Source organism: Sphaeramia orbicularis, chromosome 1 (genome assembly GCF_902148855.1).
Source record: "Sphaeramia orbicularis chromosome 1, fSphaOr1.1, whole genome shotgun sequence".
NCBI classification, from domain to species: Eukaryota; Metazoa; Chordata; class Actinopteri; order Kurtiformes; family Apogonidae; genus Sphaeramia; species Sphaeramia orbicularis.
In genome coordinates this window covers 40683548-40698876 of record NC_043957.1, presented here as the reverse complement: position 1 = coordinate 40698876, position 15329 = coordinate 40683548, and the positions used below count along the sequence as shown (strand labels likewise).

At 39.0% G+C, this 15329-nt stretch overlaps 1 long non-coding RNA gene across 1 annotated transcript; it reads right to left on the bottom strand.

Moving 5' to 3' along the window:
- Positions 1-4684: 4684 nt before the first annotated feature.
- LOC115429152 (uncharacterized) lies at positions 4685-14909 on the bottom strand. Its single transcript, XR_003936730.1, has 3 exons — positions 14899-14909; positions 12841-12845; positions 4685-4794 (listed from the first exon to the last, which is right to left on the bottom strand). It is a non-coding gene; the product is annotated as an uncharacterized LOC115429152 (long non-coding RNA).
- Between the last annotated feature and the right edge of the window lie 420 nt (positions 14910-15329).

Below are 15329 nucleotides of genomic sequence, written 5' to 3'. Positions count from 1 at the left end.
CCCTTAGCTGCACAGTTTAGAAGCAGAGAAAAGAGGAGGCAGAAAAGTAATCCAATTATAGAGGTATGTAACTTTTTATAATGTTAAAAATGTTTGATGTTACTAGTGACAGCTAACTGAATTGAAATGAAGCAAAGTTGGCTAATAATGGAACTGTAGATGATTAAGATATGAGATATCTGCTAAGGTTTCTGGTTTACTGCTGCTGAACTGGGTTATATGTGTTTGTATCTGGATTGCATATGTTTCTATCTGGTTTACCGCTGGTTAGCTGGTTTATTTATCTTTCTATCTGATTTATATATGTTTGTATCAGGTTTATATATGTTTCTATATGGTTTCTATATGTTTCTATCTGGTTGACTGCTGGTTGGCTGTCTTATAGATGTTTCTATTTGATTTATATATGTTTCTGTGTGTGTGTGTGTGTGTGTGTGTGTGTGTGTATCAGTTAATGTTAAAGAACTTGTTACAGATGAAGCATATTTAATCACTCCAGCAATTATTCAGTGGAAAGATCTAAATGTATTTGCATAGTTAAATCCAGGTGGTGACTATTTGTCAGATAAGGAGTTTATGTACATATCTGTCAATTGATTGACCTATCTACTAAAATAATTATTAACACTGAATTTTATTTCCAAGATTAGAGTCCCCAGAATCACCTACATATTATAAACTGATCCTTTAAACTGTTTTTTTTTTCTTATTCATATTGATTTTTTTTACAATTTATTTTGTTACTATATTGTATGGAATATCTTTTTGGTCAAATCCTTCCTTAATGTAACCATTAATCTCAGAATCTTAACCCTAAATGTATACTTTTAAAATACCAACCAAATATTTTAAAATACATTTTCAACCAGGTGTCAAGGACTTCATGAGTGGTTTTTCTTTTTTTTAATAAAATGAAAAGTCTGCTTCAGATTTATGATTTCAAACAACTGAAACCTATTGAAAACTTAAAAAAAAAAAAAAAAAAAAAAAAAAAAGTGAATTTATTTGCTAATTTAACAGTATATTGTGCCCATGACAATACTTGTAGAACTAAATGTATCACAGATTAATGAATGCATTTTCATTTATTTCCTTTTTACTACTCAGCAGAGTACTTTCATTTATGATGGTGTATTCTTCAATGGTTTCTCTGAAACATTTTCCTGGTCAAAGTCATTAGAAACAACGGAACCTTTTCATACACTGTACTGCCTGTTTTTCTATAAACCATTTTAAATGTCTTGGTGATTATATTGGAAGTGCATGGCTGTTTTAGTTTGTTGTTTATATCATTATGTTTTATTACAATAATGAATAATTATAGTTCTTTTTCTTTTGGAATTAGAGTAGATTGGCATAATAGGGACATTCAAATTAAAATGAGATAAAAGTAGATACTCATACTTTGAATAATGCAAAGAAAACAAGGTAACATTCTTTTTTTAACAACACAGTTTTAGTCTTAATGAAACTGATATTTGGTTGTATTTTTAATCACTGCACTACTGTACTACTCTTTGTACATTTTCCAACAGTCTTTAACATCACATTCCAGAGGTTTTCAATGAGAGTCAGTCATTTACAGACAGTACAAACAACACACATTATGTTCATAAAGATCTTTTCTACTATTTGTTAAAATCATTCCCTGTATTTACCTCATTTTACTCCATTAGGAGAAGTAGGTCCTGGTCAGGGTAAACCTACAACATCTAGTTGTGAGATGCATCAAGGGGCTCGGCCTCTGTTGAATGGGGTGGTGGGGTGAATGTAATGCTCTTTCTACATGTTTCCTAAAACTAGTAGGCCAAAATATGTAAAATATATATAAAATAGAATGTTAGTATGACAAGTTCATTTCAACACAGCAAGCAGCAAACATTGATTAGTATGCTAATTATCATACAACATAATGAATACATTTGAATTGCCTCATTAGAGGATCAGTAAAGTCAATAAAATCTTATCTTATCTTATCTTATCTTATCTTATCTTATCTTATCTTATCTTATCTTATCTTATCATTTTAACATTAGCATCATTGTAAAGCAGGATGAATTACTATAAACATACATCTACATACAACAAATTCAAAATTCTGCATAGAAAGTAAATCACTTAAATATGTCATCTTATCTTGAAAGCTGTAAGATATGCTAAAAACTCAAGCCACCTGCATTTCAGTCCACATTCATGTTTCGCCAGTGGACTTTTCTATACCCTAACGCTTAACATGTAGCACAAACATATTAAAATAAAGGTAAGGTAATATTGTGTTTATGTCTGTAACTGTATTATATTTTAGCATAAAATCAATAACTAATTGCCATGAATTATGATCTCTAATGAATAAAGTCCAACGAGAAAAAAAAAAAAAAAAAGAATGCTAGGACAGAACAGTGAGTACTGTTTATTCACTATACCAAAGAAATATGTTTTTTTTTCATGGCAATATAAAGACCTGCTACTAATCAAACACCCCAGGTAAAGTGAACTTTATATTTACAGTTCAACTCCAGGCAGTCTCAGACAGACTCTCATCCGTGTGTTGCTCCTCATACTCTTCATACAGACCTTTCAAAGTCCTCAGAGTGGAGACTCAATACTTAAAAGGCCACTTGGACTACTGGCTGAACTGAAACAGTCAAGAGGAAGCCAGCTTTTATTTGTCCATTGCAGCCTCTCTGGATGGTGCTACAGGTGTGTGTGTGTGTGTGTGTGTGTGTGTCTTTGATATTTACCAAGATACAATCCCCTGGAGAGGGAGATGGTGAGGGAGAGACAGAGTCAGAGAGGGAGAGAGAGAGCTGAAGTCCAACTGGCGCAGTAAAACAGCACAGCCCACAGTTAGAACTAATAAGTTCCACCTCTGCACGGTACCTGTCTGTATGTATTTTTCAGCTGAACAGCCTTCCACTCGACCATGTCAACTAGAACATGGCTGAAATTTGTTTCCAGTCACAAGTCTTTTCTATGTACAGATGGGATTATTTTACATTGCATATGCACTTAAATGGCTTCTGACAGTACTAAATGTTTAGCATAAAAAAAAAAGATACAGTGTGGGCATTCATAGAGTTATGAAAATACTGCACAGTCATTCTTAGTTTAGCAGGACAAACATTGCAGCCAGAATATACTGTAATAAGATGCTCCATTAGGTTGTCAGTGCTAGTGGCAATATGTATAGCAGAGGAGTGAGAGGTATAAACTGGGTGTAATTGAAAACCAGGATCCCAGTGGAAAGATCAAGGGTAGCCATGCTATTAGACCGAATTAGGCACCCTCTCCCACAGGAGCATACGTTAAAGACTGTGCACACCAGTGCTGGGTGTGCAGAAAACCTGCATTTGTAGATACGCATATGAATTCATTTAAACTTCATGAAGGCATCAAGTAGGCTACAGGGGATTGCATAAAGGGAGTTCAACTCTATACTCCCAACCTCATTTTGATACTGGGGTTAATAATAATAGCATATTAATGATTAACAGTCACTGTTTTCATGGTGGGTTGGGTTTCAGTGTCCAAAGGGGGGAGGCAGGTGAGTTGAAAAGCAGACATGAAATATTGTCAAAAACAGAGAATTTTAAATGCATAAATTACAGATGAGAGGAATGAGTGTTGAAGGGGGTGGTGTAAAGCCATTATGACAACGGCAAGAGCTCAGTTATTCCATTATTCAAACATAGTCAGGTGATTTCCCCTGTATCTGCATCATTGGGTGCCAAAACACTAATGGATAAATGTGTGTGTGTGTGTGTGTGTGTGTGTGTGTGTGTGTGTCTGGGTGTCTGTGTGTTATGTTTGTGCTGGCTCTCTCTAAATAAGCGTTGCTAAAATAGGTTGTCTTTTACTTCCAGTATTAAAAGCCTATAATTAGCTTTACCAGAAGGACATTACAAGCTGTTATGGCTGAGTATAGATGGATGGATCTCACATTTGAATGGGATGCAGAATGAAGTACCTGATGGACATGCAGTATGAATGGGAAATCTCGCAGAATTATCATGTGACTAAATTAATGCATGTAGTGCACTTGAATGAGAAAGGCCTTGTCCTATGGATAGCATTAGTTGCAGATGTGAACAGTAGAGATGTATACTTCTCCTTCATAGAGATCAGTGCAACATTCACCTCAATTCTCTGCCAATGATCCAAAACAAATGATACAAAGGGCCTACCAATCTGATACCATACGGTTCACAGCAGTTTTACTCTGCACATGTATCTGTCTGCAACTTAACTCTGCTCATTTTCCTTTTGACCTCTAAAAAACATGTGGCCCTTTCAATAATTACCTCTGCAAAAAAGTCTGCAAAATAAAACCATGCTTGGAAGTCACTTTAAACCACATCTTCACTAATGTTTTAAGCATCTACTTGAATAATTATGTATAAATAAATGAGTTTTACTGATTGAAGATATTAAAAATGCTGCATTTCTTTCCAAGTTGTGTTTGATGCACACTTTGCCAGTCAGGACACCTGGGAACTTTCATACTGATGCACTGACGAAGTCTTTTTAACATGCGTCATTTACTAAGTTTATTGAAGTGAATGTTGTATTTAAGTACCTTTGTTTTTAAATCTTTCTTCATTACAACTGATGTGTTAATGACTTACCTTGATTTCTTTTGTGTCTGCCTGTGAAAAGGACCATATATATATATCAGTCCCTCTTGGAATTTGCGATGTTGCGATCGCAACTATTAACGCAAATTCAACCAATCACCGCAAATTCTGCACAGCGCTGCAATTTTGTCCAATCACCGCGAATTTTCCGCAAATTTGACTAATCACCTTAGCCCCCTTTCGCCCACCCCTGTGTACGCTACATGTACGTCATCAAGTTCACTTCCTTGATGACGGTTGAGAAGATTAAGACGTGTGATTCAAAACACTCATATTTACCGACAAATATCACCACCAAAGTCTGTGCAAGTCAGTTTCCAGATGTGTTACAAAAACGCGGAGGTATACTGTTCTGCACTGCCTGCAATATTGTGGTGGAACACGAACGAAAGTGGCAGCTCCACAGACACTTTTCAACCGCAAAACATGCAGGAGAACGGCTGAAACTGGAAGAGGAACGACAAGACAAGTCCCAATGACAGAGGCTGTTGAATTCAGAACAATAGCAAGAACTGAAAGGGTCAAGGTTAGCGCAGATATACTCTATAAGGAAATAGAAGAGAAGAATAAAGAACCTGTGGAGGCATGCTTTCCTTTCTGTGTATTGTGTGTGTGTGTGTGTGTGTGTGTGTGTGTGTGTGTGTGTGTGTGTGTGTGTGTGTGTGTGTGTCAGTGTGTGAGGGAGTGCGAGCGCAAGTCTGTGTGTGGAGTTAAAAAACAAGCTCACAAACGAAAATAGTCATTAAAACTTGGTGTTAATATTACTGTTTACTCGTATGTGTTAGATAGAAAGCAACCCAAGTTTGGCTGCCCTGTGTGCCTGTCTCTTTTTGTGTGTATGTGTGTCTCTGTGTGTGCATGTAACCCATGTAACCCTAAATATAATAACATACTGCATGTATTTGGATGAAAGTGATGTTCTACATTGCATTTGTAAATATAAGTTATTTATTACAAAAAATGTTTGCTCTAACTGTGTAACAGCACAACAGGAAAGAGAAAAACTAAGGATCAGGCTCTCAGGTTGTGTGACCCTATGTTTTTATTGGCTGGCATTCTGTGATGCTGTGCTCTGATTAGCTGATGTTCTGTGATTCTGCACTCTCATTGGCTGGCGTTCTGTGACGCTACGCTCTGATTGGCTGGCGTTCTGTGATGCTACGCTCTGATTGGCTGGCGTTCTGTGACGCTGCGTTCTGATTGGCTGGCGTTCTGTGACGCTATGCTCTTATTGGTTGGTGTTCTGTGATGCTGCGCTCTCATTGGCTGATGTTCTGTGACGCTGCGCCCTAATTGGCTGATGTTCTGTTATGCTCCGCTCTGATTGGCTAGCGTTCTGTGACGCTCCGCTCTGATTGGCTGACGTTCTGTGACGCTGCGCTCTCATTGGCTTGAGTTCTGTGACGCTCTGCTCTGATTGGCTGGCGTTCTGTGACGTTGCGCTCTCATTGGCTGGCGTTCTGTGACGTTGCGCTCTCATTGGCTGGTGTTCTGTGATGCTCTGCTCTGATTGGCTGGCGTTCTGTGACACTGCACTGTCTTTGGCTGGTGTTCTGTGACAGTGCGCTCTCATTGACTGATGTTCTGTGACGCTGCGCCCTCAATGGCTGATGTTCTGTTACGCTCTGCTCTGATTGGCTGGCGTTCTGTGACGCTCCGTTCTGATTGGCTGACGTTCTGTGACACTACACTCTTATTGGTTGGTGTTCTGTGATGCTGCGCTCTCATTGGCTGGCGTTCTGTGACGCTGCGCTCTGATTGGCTGACATTCTGTGACGCTACGCTGTTATTGGTTGGTGTTCTGTGATTCTGCGCTCTCATTGGCTGATGTTCTGTGATGCTGCGCTCTCATTGGCTGGCGTTCTGTGACGCTATGCTCTCATTGGCTGAAGTTCTGTGACGCTCTGCTCTGATTGGCTGACGTTCTGTGGCGCTGCCCTGTCATTGGGTGGCGTTCTGTGATGCTGCGCTCTCATTGGCTGGCGTTCTGTGACGCTGCGCTCTCATTGGCTGGCATTCTGTGACGCTGTGCTCTGATTGGCTGGCGTTCTGTGACGCTGCGCTCTGATTGGCTGGTGTTCTGTGATGCTCCAGTCTCATTGGCTGATGTTCTGTGATGTTGCGCTCTGATTGGTTGGTTTTCTGTGATGCTGTGCTCTCATTGGCTGGCATTCTGTTACGCTGCGTTCTGATTAGCTGGTGTTCTTTGACGCTCCACTCTCATTGGCTGGTGTTCTGTGACGCTGCGCTCTCATTGGCTGATGCTCTGTGACGCTCTGCTCTGATTGGCTGGTGTTCTGTGACTCTATGCTCTCATTGGCTGGTGTTCTGTGACACTGCGCTCTCATTGGCTGCTCAAAACAAATAAATGAATGAATGAAATAAAGCCTGTATAGTTTTAAATCATTGCTTCCTGGTGCTATTTAAGGCTAAAACCTCAAAAAGACTGTTCTAGGTAATTTTCAAATGCCCATGTTCCTTTGACTTTAATAAAAGAAGCCTCAAATCATTACAACTTTCACCGCAATTTTTTAAAGAAATACTGCCACAAAATCAGGCATTTTTGGCCGCAATAATAAAAAACAAAATCCTGTGAAATCCTGGAGGGACACACATATACACACACACACACACACACACACACACACACACACACACACACACACACACACACACACACACACATGACTTACCATCAAGGTAAAAAAGCAGCATCTTTCCAAAACTAGCGTAAACATGACCTAATACTTTAACAATTCTTGTTTGTAATTATACAGAAACCAAATCCTTTCAGAGGAGTATTTCACAAAGCAGAATTCTCAAATCCAGAAACTGAAAAGGTAAGACAGATGATGGATGTGCTCAGGTGTAAGCAATTTGGAATAATATCATACGTCACTGTTCACAGCTCTCTGCAAAAGACCACGGGGTCAATCAGAGGTTTACTGATGCTGAGATGAAGAACACAGTTGTGATCAGCAGCTGCTAATGGAAGCAAATTCAAGAAGCACGTAAAAAAACAACAACAAAATGACAGTTGCAATAAATGAGTGTGAAAAAGTGTGGCAGACAACAGCGAAGTGACTGGATGCATGGGAAGACTTAAAATAAAAGAATAGCCTACTGTTCATTGCTCATGATAGAGACCCTTGAATTAAACAGGGGAAATCATCCAAGCACTCGAGAAATAATGTTTAATAGGACAAAAAGAAGAAAATATAAAAAGCCTTCATTATTTACATGGTTAACTCATTTGCCTTGACATCATACCAAGGAGTACATTTTCAGTAAGGAATATTTCTTATCATCTAGTGGTAAGGGTGCAGGTTGCAACCAAATGAATACTTCTTATCTCAGCCTCCTCTATAGAGGTGAAAACAAAAGCCAGACCTTTGTTAAGGAGATATTCATTCTTTTCCACACTCAAATATGTAGGTGAATGTAATAGATCCTGATGATAGATACGATGAAGTAGAGGAAATCTCTTCTGAGCTACTGCAAAAACATAGAAGTACAAAAAAGCAGATTCTGAGGTGGACTAAGGTTGTCTAAGTCTTCTATTCTTAGGCCCACAGTGTAATTTTAATTATACCCTGATGAAATTTGACATTTCAGAATGCATTCTCCATCGCTTGGCCGGGGCATCAGGGTGCATACTGGCCCATGGTGGGTGGCTGTCTGGGGCGGCCTGGTTTCTTGGTGAGCTTAATGGGGCCCCTGCCTGGGGGGGCAGGTGCATCCTGGGCTTGTGAGACTCAGGGGTCTGCATCTTGCTTGCCCCTGGGTGAGTGGTGCCTGGCGAGGGGTTTGGTGCCTATGTCCCTGGCCCCCTGGGGCCTGTGTTTGGCTGCTGTGGGGCCTCTGGCGGGGGGCCCTCCTCTGCTGTCTTTGGGGCAGGCGCAATGTTGCCTCTTGGCGGGGTGGGCTGGATCCCCTTCTCTGTGTTGTCTGCTAGTTGGCTGGGCCTTGGGATCCTCTTTGTTGGCCCCTGGTCCTTGGAGGGGTTGCAGTTGCATGGATGTGTTCATCACTGGGTGCACCTCAGTCTCTTCACCTTGTTACCTCCACCAGGAGGTATTATGATCACTTTGCTTTGTGTGTTTGTGTGTTTGCGTGTTTGTTTGTTTGTTAGCAAGAAACCTCAAAAAGTTATGGACGGATTTTCATGAAATTTTCAGGAAACGTTGATACTGGCACAAGGAAGAAATGATTACATTTTGGTGGTGATCGAGGGGAGCAGATCTGTCTTGGCGGAGGTCTGTGCTCTCCGAGTGCTTTTCTTGTTTATCTTATTTTATTTTATTTACTTTTTGCCAAGATCTTGTCTCGATGATGGGAGAGTTGGACCACTTCATAAAGACTTCACATCCCAAAGATTCTCTATAGGGGTCAGGTCTAGACTCCATGGTTTTCAATCCATGACTCAGTGAACCACTGTTTCCAAGTTGAATGAACCTGATGAGTTTTGGCGTTGTCCAGTATTTATGCTCTCTATCAAACTGATGGTTGTTTAAGAAATGATAGGGTACGCACTGCATCAGTTCGGGGTAAAGAACTTCCTGCAGCCGAAACATATTAATCACTGCAGTAATTATCCAATCTTTTTGCTTATTTAAATCAGTAAATAATGAAAGTGAACGTGAACTGGCCCCTTTGCGGTGAGTTCTGTTGATAAAGCCCCCATCACTAGTGTTGCGCAGATTAGCAAGTTACTCATGAACCCCGGGTATCGGGTTGGGGCAGGGGGGATATCCCTCCTACACTATTATACAACGGACCTCACTCCAGGGGTCCATCTGAGGGGTTGCTGATGCACCCCTCTCAGCTTCCTTGTTCTAAATGCCCCACAACAGTATTGCCTGTGCACCTCCGATGCCCCCCCTCCTGAAAAAAGAGCGAAGAGTGGCAAAATGGTTGGGAAACACTGGTGTATATAAAGTGTTGAGTCTGAATGGTTTTAGTTCCTACGTTCATTTGAGGCAACATGAGTGTGAAAGATCCCTAGCCTTTTTATTATGCTGTCACTCATGATTCCACGCCCCTCTCAGTTGAGGCCACGCCCCCCATGCTACATCAGAGCCAAAAGTTTTGTACACAAAAATATAAGATCTGAAATTAAAAAAAAGATTTGAAAGCGAAAAAAAAAGATCTGACAGTGAAAAAACAAGATTTGAAACTGTAATAAAATAAGATCTGAATCTTAAAAGATAAAACATGCAACAAAAAAAATAAATAAAACCCCAAATATTAAATTATATATGAAAGTGAAAAATGAAAATAAATCATTTTTTTTAAAGAGTTACTGAAATCAATCAAAATTACGTTTTACCTAAAAAAAAAAAAATCATACACTTATTTTTAATTTGAATACATTGTTGTCTTTTTCAAAACTCAAGATCAAAGCTTTAATTTTCAGTTTGAATTTTTATTTTTTTTAATGTACAAAACTTTCAGCCTCAGTTTAGCTCCATACAGTGGGAAAGGTATTACAAACAGAACTTGAATAGGAGCTGAATGTCATTTCTATTCAGGTACTTGTTCTTACATGGGAAGCATTGTATGTGTGCTGTGCTGATGTGCTGCTGTGTGTGATAGTAGTAGGTAGCAGTGGCTGTCAGGTACAACCCTTGTCTCCCAGCAATACACTGGAGAATTCACCCTGGGACACAAAACACAAGTGTTACATCTACTCTGCATAAATAGAATTGTAAAACTTTGACATTTTTCATGATGTTCAGGGTGCTTATCAGTAGAATCTGTGAGGCTTACCTTGTTATTGTTGTTTGTAAGACCTGAAAGACTCATGAGTCATGGCCAGACCTCCATATATTATGGAAGATGCAGTCAGGGTGATAGATCAGCGAAAACAATAAGTTGTGTTAAGGTCATTTAATGCACAGAATTAATTTATGGAGTTGACAGTGAGCATAAGTCATTCTAACTTGAAAACTGATTCTGTGGAAGGATTATCTATTCACTAAATCCGCTTCATGTGCACCTGAGGGAATGTGTTTACAGACTGGCACACCAATAACTAAGCTGTGCACTTTTTTTTGGAAATCTGTAAGTCAAGTCACTGACAGTTTTAGATAGGCCTAATTGTTCTTGTAGCACATTCTGGGGCTCGATAGTCATAATGCTGTCTGAAATGTCTCGCAAATATATCTCTCTAATTTTCCCATTTTCAGATTTGCAACTTCTCCTACTACAAGAATAAAAAATAATAAGTGGTGCCAAATCCCGCCCCTCACATGTATTGTTGCTAATTTTGGCATCGATCCAGCTGATGTCATCATGTCTATGTGTGTTGTGATGTCAGCATTTCACTTGCCTCTATATACAGGGTGGGGAAGCAAAATTTACAATGAACATTTAGTTGTTTTTTCTCAGCAGGCACTACGTCAATTGTTTTGAAACCAAACATATATTGATGTCATAATCATACCTAACACTATTATCCATACCTTTTCAGAAACTTTTGCCCATATGAGTAATCAGGAAAGCAAACATCAAAGAGTGTGTGATTTGCTGAATGCACTCGTCACACCAAAGGAGATTTCAAAAATAGTTGGAGTGTCCATAAAGACTGTTTATAATGTAAAGAAGAGAATGACTCTGAGCAAAACTATTACGAGAAAGTCTGGAAGTGGAGGAAGCAACAAAAAACGTACCAAAGCTTTTATTAAAGCTCTCAAATCCAAAATCCTAAAGGATCCAACCAAATCCATGAGAAAAATGGCAATTGAACTTGAGGTAGACAACAAGACTGTTAGAAATGCAGTAAAATATGATTTGAAGTTAAAATCTTACACAAGAACACCAAAACACTTGTTGACAACAGCAACAAATCCAACTTTAGCCATTTTTGGGAATCATGTTTATGGCCGCCTTCTAGCCCAGATCTAAACCCTCTGGATTATGCTATTTGGGGCGTTTTAGAACATGCTACCAATAGAACATCACACAGCAATGTCGACTTTCTTAAAGATACTATTAAAGAAGAATGGGAGAAGTTGTCACTCGAATATTTGAGGAACACTTGCGCAAGTTTCAGGAAGCATGTGAAGGCAGTTATTGAGAAAGAAGGAGGACACATAGAATAAAAACATTTTCTATTATGTAAATTTTCTTGTGGCAAATAAATTCTCATGACTTTCAAGAAACTAATTGGTCATACACTGTCTTTCAATCCCTGCCTCAAAATATTGTAAATTTTGCTTCCCCACCCTGTATGTGGCTTGTTTGAAGTAAATTGGAACAAAATTGTTGTTTTTTTGACATTTGAAATTTTGCCCATTATAAGTAAATGGGATTAAATAAAAGGATTTAAAAAATTCATTAAAAAATTTTAACTTTGACCTAATTTTCCCAAAATGTAGCCACATCTATTCTGGGTCACTGGTGGGGTAAAAATAAAAACATTGCCTAGTACAGATCATACTGTGGGATGGTCATTAGTATTTAGTTGGTTGTCTGGTGTGGAATTCAACAGTAAAATATAAAACTGTCTAATTGCACTACGTAACAAAACAAAACCCTGTATTTGCACTACAATAATTTATATATATACACACATAAACATATATTTTTACAGGCTGTTTTCCTGTACATATCCACTCATTGTATAAATACTTCAATTTGCACTTTCTGTACATATTACAATGTAAAACCCACTGTAAATAATATATACGTAAGCATATATTTTTAATAGACCGGACCCACACACCCACTCACTGTATAAAAACGCCAATTGCCCTCTGTACATATCACATTGTAAATCCACTGTAAATCTCAACCCAATCTCTGGTGGACTGTTTGTCTATATTGTGTCTAGGTCCACATGTTGTCTGGGTTCATGTTGTAACTGTATGTTGTGAGTAATGAAAAAACCGGAGCCAAATTCCTTGTATGTGTTCACATACTTGGCCAGTAAAGCTGATTCTGATTCTGATTCTAAAAAAAAGCTAGATCAGCCATGAAACTGTTCATCTGAGTTGTTCATGCAGGTAGTCGTTAGGAAAAGCTAATGGGCACACCCAATCCTGAAACTTTCTTTCCTGTCAGAAAGCCATTGTCAGTGCTTCACAATGGCATTAACTCCAAAACTTGAAGCAAAATAGATTCAGAAATACATGAAAAAGTAGAAAATATATTGTTTTCTCATTTGAGGAACTGCTGACTAAACAGATTAAACTCCTGGATTAACCCAGTCTAAGTGTTAGCCTGACTCACTGCGAAATGTTATATGAGTATTTTAGTAACATTTTTATAGCACATCTTAATACTATATCTTCACTCCACTATAATGCAGAGAAGGGAAAAGGCGCTTATTCTTATTATTTCCTAATTTATTTCTAAACAAGTAAAGTTTCAATTTAGTTAAAAAAAATTGTCTATACTTGTCTGAACCATCCATATTTATTGGTTTATTGTTAAAACATTGCTGACACAGGTTTACCACCTCGAGATCAGAGAAATACACTGTTACCCGTAATGTTGGAGTAAAATATTTTCACCTCTTCTCATTAAATGATTCTATTGACAATGTGATTTATTCTTGATAGATAAAGTGCATCTGATCAAATGGTGATTACTGAGGTGTAGAAATAGGAATAAACAGAGGAATGTGACTGAAACTTTGTAGGCAACTCTATTATTGTAATGCACTAGTGGGAATTGGGATCACACACTAACAGGCATTCACTTCTAAACTTTGCATATTGTTTGATATCTGAGAGTTTGAGGATTTACTCAGTATCCAAGAAGTGATGGCATACTCAACTTTTTTTTGCGTATTAATTATACAATGATACATTTGCTGGTCAGTCAAAAATGGTCTTGGATAAACCCCACAGGTTCCATAGGTGTAAAGCTGCTTGTTGATTAGCTCTTGTCTTTTTGTGAGGTGTTGTTGTTTGTAAAAGAAGTCACTAGAGACCAATTTTATGTATATATTTTCATCAGAAACTGGAAAGAGTTGGATGATTATGCAGTGGGTTTCTCAAACAGGAACTGAAGCAGATGACACAGCTATAATTTGGTCTCTCAGATGCTCCATCGACAGTCACAGCACACACGCTTCCTCTCTGTCACTGATGGAGAGTCACGACTTCTCAAGTTGAAGAAATGCAAGCACACACTGACACACACACACCTACACACACACACACACACACACACACACACACACACACACACACACATAGACACTCACACATAACTTTTGCGTCAGTTTAAGCTTTCTGAATAAAAAAGCGTTCACATGCACATACAGATAATGCTGTCACACACACACACACACACACATGCACATACATACACACACACACACAAAACTCTAACACATACATTTAAAAGACTCAGAATCATGAAACCACATAATGAATAGTAATCACAGGCATTTCCATAACGCAAAAACATAATCCCTGATGAAAATTCAGACGAGGAAATGAATTATAGAAGGGAAAAAGCAAAGCACCAAAACAAGTGCAATAATGTAATGAATGATAATATGAAAGAGAATGACTGGAGGGGTCTGGGAGTGGGAGTGGGAGCGCTGTGCATGGATGTGCACATGTGGGCATATATAGGCATTCACCCCACCCCACCCCACTTTTATGCTTTCATGTTTCATGAAAATTCAAGTGTATTTTCCAGACAGTGTGCCTTTAAATGTTCATCTGCATGCGTAGGTGGGTGTGTGTGAGTGTGTGTCTGCACGTCTATGTAATCTAACGGTTTATGCAGTGAAGTTAGAGCTTATTAAAGGGAGTGTAAAGCAGAGAGAGTGTAATTACCAAACATAAATGAGAAGCTCTCACCCAATGCATTAAATTACCCTGAGACAGAAATGCCAGCTGATAATTGGACTTTCTCATCTTACTGTGTGTGTGTGTGTGTGTGTGTGTGTGTGTGTGTGAGAGAGAGAGAGAGAGAGAGAGAGAGAGAGAGAGAGAGAGAGAGAGAGAGAGAGAGAGAGAGAGAGAGAGAGAGAGAGAGAGAGAGAGAGAGAGAGAGAAGAGTGAAAGACAGGGTATCTGTGTGTACATGTGGGCATGGGCATGAACACACTCTCAATTTAAAAAAAAAATGTTTTGTACCTGTATCATTTTGTACTTGTGTTTAGCTGTACAGGAGGGTGTGTATATCTGATGTCCTTCCTGTGTGGGAGAAACTGTTGTTGCTGGTCCTCTTGCCCACTTCCAGGGTGATAAATCCTTTGACACTCTAGTAGTGACAAACCATGGTTCACATTGGGCTTCACCTCCCCTGAGTGTGTGTGTCTGCACGCTTGAGTGTGTAAAACCCAAACAATGGAGGAAAAACATCAACAGTACAGACACGTACATGTATGTATGTATGCGTACTCATATCTAGTAGGCATACACTGTACATGAGTGTGGATCAATAAAACGTGTGCGCTTTAAAAAGAATATTCAGCATATGGCTCCGTGTGATAACTGTGAGTGTGTTTGAGAGATTAATTGTGTATTGGTGCTAGTGTGTCAGCGGAAATGGGAGGTTGTGTTTCCCAGGAATGTTTATGATAAAGACTGATTGACTATCGATATATGTGAGACCCAGCATAAATTTAGCCATGTGGGCAGCTATGTGTGGCTACAGATATGTATTTGTGTGTGTGCATGTGTGCACCTCCCTCTTCTGTGTCCCCGAGTGCATTTCCCTCCTCCTTCT